A 12,763-nucleotide genomic window follows, 5' to 3' on the forward strand; every position below is an offset into this window, starting at 1 on the left:
CGCATTCTAAAGTTATGGGAATCTTTACTGAAATAAAATTGAGCTTTTTCATGTAAACCAATTTTCATGATACAATACTAACCATAATTTTATGGAGTCCCTCTCTATCCTCTCTTTTCCTTCTCTGCCTGGCTACCCCTTTACTAAGGCTCCATAAAGGGAGATAACTCTGTCTCAGCCGTAATGACTCATGGGACTGTAGGGAGAGCGGGATTTTTTAATCTTGTTTTATGGTTACAAAGATGGATGCAGGTACCATATATGCATACTAAAGTTATGGTAAGTATTACATCATAAAAATTGGTTTTACTTGAAAAAAACCTCAATTTGTAACGACTTTCCCATCTGTGACGTGAGCATGGCCGATATCAAACCTTTGTAGCCCCGATTTATTTATTTTTTTTTTTAAAGATTTGTTCTAATCACAAAACAATTTATAGTCAAATATGTTATGGCCCTCGAAAGGTGTTCGTGAGATACAAAAACGGACATAAAATTTTGCTAAACTTACCGGAATTGAAGAGTAGTAATGATGGTAGTGAAAATTCTCAAGTCAGCTTTAAAGGAATTATAACCTGTAAGCGTTAAAGAACTACATATGTCGGGCCCCTTGTGTTTTGTTATATAGACAGGGTTAAAAGATTTAGGGTGATTTGTTTAAAGGTTATCACTATGTGTATGTAAACAAACAGATAATTGACAAGGTCGAAACTGACACCATGTTCTTATCATCCTCCAGGCAGTTTTAAAATATGTTCCTCGTAAAATATTTTCTCAAATAGTTCCCTCTCGAATCATGTCTTGGGAAATTTTCATTTCTTTTATGCTTGAAAATGTTATGTATATTTACCGAGGTTGACACTTTGTATTGATCTATTGTTACAATTTTTTAAGCATCAAATTCAAGGCTTGACAACAATTCAGTGGTTCCCTTCTTTTTCTTACTACGACTAAATTTGGTCAACCCAAGCAATCAGTAAGTATCATAGGAATGCATTGAAATAAATATAACACTTTTAGATAAAACAATCACAGCGAACCAAACCAGGTGATCGATAGAGGATGTATGGGTCTCTTGTTTAAATTAGATTTGGGAATATGTGCCTTGCAGAAGTTCTCTTGCTGGCGATATTTCATAAAGCGTGGTCACGCGTGTGTATTTATAGAAGTTAATAGCCGCTCACTTACCTTCTTCATTAAGGTAACACTGTTGTCTTATCGACGTCATCGATCTGGCCTGATCATTATCGTAAAAATGTTTGTTTCCTTCTTGCATCGAGGATCACGTCTCGGAAACTATGATCAGTGTTTCGTGGTTTGTGGTAGGAAGCTCATTTAAATGATGAAAGAAAATGTCGACATTGATGTCATGAAAACCGGAAGTTCGCCAGATTTAATTGAATTAACTATCTTTGATAATAACTGATATTTAGTAGATTTGTCAACTTGATGACGAAGATAAATTCAGCTGAAGACGACGCGGTCATTAAGTCGCTAATTTTGTAGCAAAAATCATTCTATATTTGTTTACAGAATATGTACCGAGGTTTCCGTATTGTACAGGTAATTCAAGCGCAAATGAGACGCTGTTCTCTAGATGTTTCCATTCAAACAGATTGATCACATCTTCATCCGTTTCATTTATCAATGTCTTGGGGCACACTCGTTTGACATCGCATCAATCTTTGATAACGGTATGTAGGTTAAGTAGGAAATGAATGAATAAATAAATATGTAATTAAATCTAAAGGTAGATAAATAAGTTAATTAATTAATGATTGCTATGTGTTTCGGTTATTCTCTGAACATTTCGCAGAAAAACATATTGGACACGGTAACGACAAACAACCAAACTCGATCACATCTAGATTTCAGTTTCCCAATATGCCAAAAGGACAAGGTGTAGCATTGTCAGCGCGCTCTCCTCGAATACATGCATCATATACAGCCAATTTAATATGACTGGGCGTACTTAAGAGAAAGAGAAACAAGAAATAACTTAGAGTGCAAAAACACCTGTTGTATTACAACTTAATATAATGGTACAGAAAACCAACATGTTTAACATTTCCGGAGGTTATAGATAGCGACCGACTTCAACAAGCTTTGTATAAAGAAATCAAGGAAATCATTGCCACTATACTAGAAGATAATCTCTAATTTACTTTTTATTTTCTCTTGAAATTGATGTATTTAAAATGATGTACAACATACAATTTCAAAGTATCATCCCTCCTTTTTGTGAAATGTCTTCTTTCTTTTTCATTAAAACGAATCTACTTTTCTTATTGAAGTCACAATTGATTTTTTTTAAATTTTTATTTATTTATTCAATTTTATTAAAAAATATTTCATTATCATTAGAAGGTCTATATCAGTATAAAAATTAAGGTACTTTAATCTTTGCAATTAAAGGTACAAAAATGCGACTGGTGTCATTGTGAAGTTCCCTCACTACCACATAAAACAGAGGACGACGTCGGGGCTGGGTATACCGTTAACTTCATACGTATGTTTACTTATTGTCGTCGTTCTATGGACGTGATGTTTAAGAAATTTCAATAAAACTTCATATATTAGACAAACATGAGAAAACCTCAAAAGAATTATTGTTTTAGGTAGCCAAGATCAAGGTCAAGGTTAAACAAATGATAGGGAAACCTAATACTGTACCTCGGACGGGTTGTTAAGTCAAATTTATAATTACATTTTTTTAGAAAAACTTTATGAGCAGATTCAATGCCTTTTAATCCTTTAAGGATATTGATCAAATTGCATATTTATATAAATACCATTATACCACGGATAAGTTCGAGTTTCAGAGTTATGGGATAAGTCATGCTCACCATTAATTTTTTCCTTAGAAAAGAATTGTCAGCGCCCTAGTGCCCTTATTCCTTGATGCATTTTGATCAAACTTGGCCTCTTTCCACTTCGCGATTAGTCAAGATGGAAACACGCGGGAATTTGGATCGTTTACAATGCCTTGTTACAAAAGAGTGAACTGTTGCTGAATGTAAATATATTTAATCTTACTTTATCCAAATGCAAATTTATCCAATTTAGTTAAAATTTAAGTGCACCAAGCATTACATGTATAGAAATTATGTATAGAACACTGAAAAAGCCCACACCTTACTGCACGCCGCATAATTCTGATTAGAACATAAAAGAAAAATAGCAACGAGTCAACCTAATCTTTAAATCAATCTCAATTTGATGAAACTATGGCCGAAATATGAACAAAAGTTAATTCACATGGAGATTCCTGAAAAACACAAGGAGAATAAGAACAGGTATTCCGGAAGGGCGACCGTCTTATGCTTCTTCAACGACACCCGCTATCAAAATCTACGTCAATCCAAAGATGTAATGCAACGTTTGAAAATGAGAAAAGGATAAACAACAACGGAACCAACAAGTAAACACACAAACAAACAAACAAGTCCAAATTAGCATCGCACAAGGATATATAATATTTCTAAATGGGTCCAGTATCTTCATCTCCCTGCATCTTTCGAAACCATGTGTTGTGAGTGTGTCCATCAGTCGTCAACATTTACATATCACATGATGCATGGCTGGAATTGGAGGTTAGAGACCGTGGTTAGAGGATTAATAAATCAAACAAAATGTTGTCCTGTCGTTAGCTGTGACTACTTAAGGGCAGATTTTTGAAAACAAAAAAGTTGTGTAGTATGTTTTATCTTAAGAGAGAATGTCACCTTACAGGTCAGACACAGACTGGCGATGTTTTCAAAAAGTCTCCCTTAGGGTTCAGTGTCTGTTAGATTTGCTATGAAATGTAAAATTCGTTTATCAGATTTTGTCAAATGGACAAATAACTCAATATAGTCATCGTAAAATCTATGTTATAAAAGCAAGGTCACAAACAATGTCAAAAGGGGAAAATAATCAGATATTGTGAAAATAAGATTTAGTATATATTATTTCACAAGGGATGTATATTTCAAATAATAATTTATTAGAATGTTCCGTATATGGAGAGGTAGGAAAGGTTCTGATCAGGTTAATATTCCTGTCAACTTTAATTATCTCTTTAATATGTCACTAGTAATGCTTCTACATGTGATGTTATATTTTGCAGGTGTGGCCACGATAAAACATATAAAACAAAATAAGATAAAAAAGATAGAAGATTTTTAAAAATGTACTCGCAGAGATGTAAGCACTTGAAATTGAATAAAAGAGAATGTCGATATCTAACAAAATTGTACTTCAAGTTTGAAATCAACACACCACATGGAGAATATGCTCCATCGACTACACTCTCCATGCTCATCTATGTCTACCCTAGCAATGCCATGTACTCAAACTGATAGCCGTGTTTACAAAAACGAAAACAGGTAGACTAACGATTTGGTATCGTATCACACAAGGAAATTTCTTTATACAATCTCAGTGAAACCAGATAAGTTTCCTTTAGTCTCAACTGAACAACTTATCTTGAAATCTTTTGTTATGAGTGCATTGCGGATAAATCTGAGACAAGCCAAGAACATGAAAACCTCAAAGTTTGAGGAAAGTAATAACAGAATGAACAGAAATTCTTTCAACACAACAATGATGATTTTTTCTGTTTGATTTGTTTTCTAAATTCACAAAAATATACTGGTTAACTGGGCAATGTGTTAAGTTCAAGTATTTATTCAGTCGCGACGAATTTGAACTATTGAAACAGATATGTCTACATAAAACGTAGAATCAATGAAATTATGTCTACATAAGATTTAGCATTGATTGTATTTTGTCTACATCAGACTTAGAAGTGATGAAATTATGTCAACATAACAGATAGAAGTGATGAAATTATGTCTACATTAGAGTTAGAAGTGATGAAATTGTATTTACATAAGAGTTAGAAGTGATGAAATTGTATTTACATAAGAGTTAGAAGTGATGAAATTGTATTTACATAAGAGTTAGAAGTGATGAAATTGTATTTACATAAGAGTTAGAAGTGATGAAATTGTATTTACATAAGAGTTAGAAGTGATGAAATTGTATTTACATAAGAGTTAGAAGTGATGAAATTGTATTTACATAAGAGTTAGAAGTGATGAAATTTGTCTACATTAGAGTTAGAAGTGATGAAATTGTATTTACATAAGAGTTAGAAGTGATGAAATTGTATTTACATAAGAGTTAGAAGTGATGAAATTGTATTTACATAAGAGTTAGAAGTGATGAAATTGTATTTACATAAGAGTTAGAAGTGATGAAATTGTATTTACATAAGAGTTAGAAGTGATGAAATTGTATTTACATAAGAGTTAGAAGTGATGAAATTGTATTTACATAAGAGTTAGAAGTGATGAAATTGTATTTACATAAGAGTTAGAAGTGATGAAATTGTATTTACATAAGAGTTAGAAGTGATGAAATTGTATTTACATAAGAGTTAGAAGTGATGAAATTGTATTTACATAAGAGTTAGAAGTGATGAAATTGTATTTACATAAGAGTTAGAAGTGATGAAATTGTATTTACATAAGAGTTAGAAGTGATGAAATTGTATTTACATAAGAGTTAGAAGTGATGAAATTGTATTTACATAAGAGTTAGAAGTGATGAAATTGTATTTACATAAGAGTTAGAAGTGATGAAATTGTATTTACATAAGAGTTAGAAGTGATGAAATTGTATTTACATAAGAGTTAGAAGTGATGAAATTGTATTTACATAAGAGTTAGAAGTGATGAAATTGTATTTACATAAGAGTTAGAAGTGATGAAATTGTATTTACATAAGAGTTAGAAGTGATGAAAATTGTCTACATTAGAGTTAGAAGTGATGAAATTGTATTTACATAAGAGTTAGAAGTGATGAAATTTGTCTACATTAGAGTTAGAAGTGATGAAATTGTATTTACATAAGAGTTAGAAGTGATGAAATTGTATTTACATAAGAGTTAGAAGTGATGAAATTGTATTTACATAAGAGTTAGAAGTGATGAAATTGTATTTACATAAGAGTTAGAAGTGATGAAATTTGTCTACATTAGAGTTAGAAGTGATGAAATTGTATTTACATAAGAGTTAGAAGTGATGAAATTGTATTTACATAAGAGTTAGAAGTGATGAAATTGTATTTACATAAGAGTTAGAAGTGATGAAATTGTATTTACATAAGAGTTAGAAGTGATGAAATTGTATTTACATAAGAGTTAGAAGTGATGAAATTGTATTTACATAAGAGTTAGAAGTGATGAAATTGTATTTACATAAGAGTTAGAAGTGATGAAATTTGTCTACATTAGAGTTAGAAGTGATGAAATTGTATTTACATAAGAGTTAGAAGTGATGAAATTGTATTTACATAAGAGTTAGAAGTGATGAAATTGTATTTACATAAGAGTTAGAAGTGATGAAATTTGTCTACATTAGAGTTAGAAGTGATGAAATTGTATTTACATAAGAGTTAGAAGTGATGAAATTGTATTTACATAAGAGTTAGAAGTGATGAAATTGTATTTACATAAGAGTTAGAAGTGATGAAATTGTATTTACATAAGAGTTAGAAGTGATGAAATTTGTCTACATTAGAGTTAGAAGTGATGAAATTGTATTTACATAAGAGTTAGAAGTGATGAAATTGTATTTACATAAGAGTTAGAAGTGATGAAATTTGTCTACATTAGAGTTAGAAGTGATGAAATTGTATTTACATAAGAGTTAGAAGTGATGAAATTGTATTTACATAAGAGTTAGAAGTGATGAAATTGTATTTACATAAGAGTTAGAAGTGATGAAATTTGTCTACATTAGAGTTAGAAGTGATGAAATTGTATTTACATAAGAGTTAGAAGTGATGAAATTGTATTTACATAAGAGTTAGAAGTGATGAAATTGTATTTACATAAGAGTTAGAAGTGATGAAATTGTATTTACATAAGAGTTAGAAGTGATGAAATTTGTCTACATTAGAGTTAGAAGTGATGAAATTGTATTTACATAAGAGTTAGAAGCGATGAAATTGTATTTACATAAGAGTTAGAAGTGATGAAATTTGTCTACATTAGAGTTAGAAGTGATGAAATTGTATTTACATAAGAGTTAGAAGTGATGAAATTTTATTTACATAAGAGTTAGAAGTGATGAAATTGTATTTACATAAGAGTTAGAAGTGATGAAATTGTATTTACATAAGAGTTAGAAGTGATGAAATTTGTCTACATTAGAGTTAGAAGTGATGAAATTGTATTTACATAAGAGTTAGAAGTGATGAAATTGTATTTACATAAGAGTTAGAAGTGATGAAATTGTATTTACATAAGAGTTAGAAGTGATGAAATTGTATTTACATAAGAGTTAGAAGTGATGAAATTGTATTTACATAAGAGTTAGAAGTGATGAAATTGTATTTACATAAGAGTTAGAAGTGATGAAATTTGTCTACATTAGAGTTAGAAGTGATGAAATTGTATTTACATAAGAGTTTGAATGTATGATATTGTATTTAATTATTTTTTTGATGCGATGTAATTTGTCTACATTAGAGTTAGAAGTGATGAAATTGTATTTACATAAGAGTTAGAAGTGATGAAATTGTATTTACATAAGAGTTAGAAGTGATGAAATTTGTCTACATTAGAGTTAGAAGTGATGAAATTGTATTTACATAAGAGTTAGAAGTGATGAAATTGTATTTACATAAGAGTTAGAAGTGATGAAATTTGTCTACATTAGAGTTAGAAGTGATGAAATTGTATTTACATAAGAGTTAGAAGTGATGAAATTGTATTTACATAAGAGTTAGAAGTGATGAAATTGTATTTACATAAGAGTTAGAAGTGATGAAATTTGTCTACATAAGAGTTAGAAGTGATGAAATTGTATTTACATAAGAGTTAGAAGTGATGAAATTGTATTTACATAAGAGTTAGAAGTGATGAAATTGTATTTACATAAGAGTTAGAAGTGATGAAATTGTATTTACATAAGAGTTAGAAGTGATGAAATTGTATTTACATAAGAGTTAGAAGTGTTGTAATTTGTCTTCATTAGAGTTTGAAGTGTTGAAATTGTATTTACATAAGAGTTAGAAGTGATGAAATTGTATTTACATAAGAGTTAGAAGTGATGAAATTGTATTTACATAAGAGTTAGAAGTGATGAAATTTGTCTACATTAGAGTTAGAAGTGATGAAATTGTGTCTACATAAGTTAATCTATTTGTATTACAATCAGTTTCTAGGAAGAAATGAATAAACATAAACATTGAAAAAATAAGTATAATAGCCATCGTTGAACGTTGAATCCAGTTTTACTAAACTCGAGGTATAATTTGGATACAAAATATTAGTAAATAACATTTGATAAGGAATATTTTTATCAAATTACATTTACATCTTGTAAAATCATCATCATAATTCAATTTCAATTTGCATAAACTAGGGCAAAATATTAACAAAAGAAAGATTACGCTGAGACTCCTGAAAAAGTACAAGGAGAATAAGACCAGATGTTCCGGAAGAGTAAACGTCTTCTGCATCATAGACGACACCTTCCATGTAAACCTTGAACAATCCAAGTAGGTAATGTCACGTTCTCAAATGAGAACAAGGTAAACAACCACCGAACCATTATTACATTTGACCGTTGTAAATCAAATTTCTCATTTGAGACTTGTTTCGTGAACGAATTCTATGTCATGATGGCTCAAGTCCGGTTGATGCCATATTTAGGGTAGAACTAGAAAATGATCACGTTGGACATCGGATAAAATTATCTCACTATCAGATATTGAATTATCATTAGGAGTTATAAGTTATATTTTGCCACTGTATTTACCCGTGTTAAATTTGTTCATTGATTAAATCATCCCTTTAACAGAACTGCGTTATGAAGAAAATACAACATACATCATAACTTTATTCGCCATTCCTTTAACGAGAGTATCACGAGCGTGCACGTGCACAGATGCTATTCCATTCGTCTTACCTAATTTGTAAAATAATACCACAAAATCCTTCCCTGAAGACATATAATCAGATCACAAGATCACACAGCTTTTCATTTCTGTATATTCTTTAGTTCTTAATACCATAAGCCCCTTGGATACACGGAAATAACTAATCAATGCGGACTGTGTTGTATTTTTTTTTTATCTCATAACAATCGGATTGTATTTCTTCTCGGTCTGTAATTAGGAACATGGGGGAAAAACATTCACAGAGCGGGTTAAAATGTCACGAAATAGTTCTCAATATTAGCTTCAGAACAGAGCAGTGAAATTTAAGATATTATTTACTTATTTATTTATTTATTTTGTTTTACAGTGAAAGACCGGGAAATTTAAAAATGATATTTATTTAATTATTTTGTATTCTACTCTGTTTACAGTGGACATGAAAACATTTTTTTCATGGAGACTACGTTTCTCTAAATTACCAGAAACAGTCTGTGAAGAAATCGGTAAAATAGCACACAGCGAGTGTCAGAGAAAAATCAGATGAGTAATTAGTTCGTTTGTCTAGCAATTCTATGCCTAGCTAGATGGAATCCATTATCGATTTCTTCAAATTGACGTTTGAAAATTCGTCAACATTTTGTTGTGTATGAACGGGGGCAAATCGGCATCCATATTCGATCCTGTTAATGTAGCCAGATACCGCTGTGTTTTTGTTAGGCTCCCGCAAGACTACTCCAAACAGGAAGTCCGCGTTTTCAATACGAGGACATGATTACCGGAAGTGGAGTTTGAATTAGCTTCTCTATTAGAGAGCTCCAACAGATAGCTCAGACAAAGCCAGTTTCGTTAGTTTCTTAACAACATTTTTAGTTGTAACCGTCGGCAAAACATTAGCACGCGTGTATTAACTTAATCACTTGTTAATGATTCCAATTGGGAAGTTAGCGGAAAGCGACAACTGATAACTGCGTATTAAGGCCCCTCCATTTCCTTTCGATAACTTATAAGTAAAAGATATTGGATTATTTTTTCGTTGTACACTGGCGGACGCCGACACACACTTCCGGTACAAATTGCTCACGCGCACACTCCGATCGATGCTGGCGTATTAATCATCACTCTAATAACTCTACTCTTTGAAAAAAATACACTGACATTCTTGTCAGGGAGGAATTCGGACGTGAAATCTGTCAGAATATGAACTATTTCTTCATGTCAGGCCTGCCATTCTTGTCTGGTGTAGATTTGTGGTTGTTGTCGTTCAGTAGACGTACAACTCAGTGTATATTTGTCTCGAGTTAAGTATTATAATTATACTGAAACAATGTTCCATCATACACTTACTTTAACAGTACTAACTTACCGATATACCGAATAGTTAATTATAATGATCAGCAAGTTACTTCAAAGAGCGGATAACTCTAGTCTAGCATGTAAATTATATAGCTCGTCCCGAAATGGAGTTCTCTTTGATATATATATATATATATATATGTATGTATGTATATGGCATGTGTACGTGTATATACATATATAAGATAAATAGCTGTAATCCTATGAGACTGCTCCTTCCGTCTTAGACAGAAAATCTATTTGAACAATTTCAGCATGGTGTTTTTACGAATGTTTTATGTGGATTTCATGAAGTTAAACAAGAAATAATAGTCAGCCACTACTCCGGTATACTCCGAATCGATGAAATAAGCGCGAACTTTGATCAAAGAAATATTTACACAGAGACCCCTGAAAAAATAAAGGGGAATAAGACCAGATGTTACGGAACGGCGAGCGTCTTCTGGTTCATTGGCAGGTCAACCGATATAAAAATCTTGTTAAATCCAAGTAAATAATGTCATGTTCTCTGAAAGATTACCAGGATTATAACAACGAATCACCAGGCATGCTGACTAGCTCCGAGCTTACCTGACTTCAATAAGTTTTGATAAATGCGGTTAATTATTAAAAAAATTAAATGGATTGCCTAACAATTTACTTTCACATTTCTGTCATTCAAATGTGCTTTGATTCCGGATGCTGCACTTAGTGTCCTCAATAAGTCATGATTAGACAACCGAAGAAGTAAGGTTAAGTGACCCCTGGTTAGCTGGTTTATGTACCCCGATGTACATGTAACTTCGAGTATGGTTAGATAAATCTTGAAGTAAGGTAAATTAAGCGACCTCTGGTCATATCATTTATATACTTTGATGCATATATGATTTAGTTGTATATTTTAAAAAAACAGAATGAAATAGCTTGAAAATGATTTGGAAACACGGTAAACAACATCATATATTTTTTTCTGATCATGAATATTTAGATTTATCTTGTGTAGCTAATTATAGGCAGGGTTCCAGTTTTATCGAATTTATTTTGGGTCGTGTAAAGGTCAAGTCATGACCTTACGTGCAACTTCTCTCTTTCAAATATAGAAAACTGTTATAAATGGTGATGTTTTTGAACGTTTGTAGGTAACACAAAGCATAAAAAATTATTATCTCTTAAAACCGACGTAAGAAATAGATTAACAGAGTACAGAATATCAACGGGGAAATTTTAACGCCAATATGACGTATAGTTTATATGTATATCTTCAAGTATGGGAACAAAGCACTTGCACATCAACATAAATCCTAGATTCACGAAGATTTTATTTCTTTTCTTGGTAGCAGTACGTTAAAAATCACAACTTTAGTAGCTTCTTGGTCAAAAGTCAAATTTATTATCCTCGTAAAAATTGAAAGAAAGTACCAGTTTTCGTGGGCCCTGCTAAATTAAGTGTCCACTAGAACGTTAGCAAGGTACTTTTTTATCAATCAACAATTCCAGGTAGGTACAAATCACACGACCAGATGATATAAAACACATGTTATTCGAGTTTCAGGAAAATAGAAATTGATCCGGATATGATGCCGTGTTCGTTTCCAGTTCGACGTATATCTTTCCCAGTTTTGATACCTTTTTTTGGAACAACAAAGTTGAAATTTCAGATAGCTTATAAAGGTACAAAAATGTGGATAAAAAATTATTTTCTCACGATAAGATGACCGTTTTACATATATAAGAGTTTTTTTTTTAAATTTGTACTGTTACAGCTATAAAGAATTAGCATGCAACAACGAGCATAAAAAGTGATCCTTTAATTTTTTTTCTAATATAAGAGTTCAAACGACCTTAGCCCTTAACAGGTTTGCTTGTAAAACTTCCTGCAATCCGTGTTTGTCAGTCTTGCGACGAAAAACTACTGCTTAGGAACTAGAAAGTCATAAATTGTAATTAACGCACTTGACACGGGAGTCTTAGTCTCCACAAGTCTATTTCCCGGAGTGTTGACAATTCAGAATCTTGTCAATGTCTAGCCTGAATTCCAGAGAGAGTTATTTTATTACGGAGTTGGTGCCAATCAACTTTTCGCAGATTTTCAATGAAAGATATACCTGTCTATAGCTTGTAAAGAGAAGATCACTTGATCTGATCTTAATATTTAAGATGGCGCTCATTAAGGGAAAATTTCGTAGTAATTATATTGTAATCTGATAGTTTTCTGTAGTTGTTGACATTTCGGTTCATGTGTTGCAGGGACGTAAACTTACAAGTATCATGTACACAAATTTCTTCAATGTTGCAGTTAATGCTATTTCTTTTGTAATGGCGTTTATAAAGACATCGCTGTGGTAGTTGTGTTGTTGTTTATTGGTTGTTGTGTTGTTGTTAACTGGTGGTTGTGTTGTTGTTTACTGGTGGTTGTGTTGTTGTTTACTGGTGAATGTGTTGTTTACTGGTGGCTGTGTTGTTGTTTACTGATGGCTGTGATGTTGTTTACTGGTGG

The sequence above is a fragment of the Ylistrum balloti genome, unplaced genomic scaffold (assembly GCF_031769215.1).
Source record: "Ylistrum balloti isolate Yb309-2 unplaced genomic scaffold, AGI_CSIRO_Ybal_v1 Utg369740, whole genome shotgun sequence".
Lineage (NCBI taxonomy): Eukaryota > Metazoa > Mollusca > Bivalvia > Pectinida > Pectinidae > Ylistrum > Ylistrum balloti.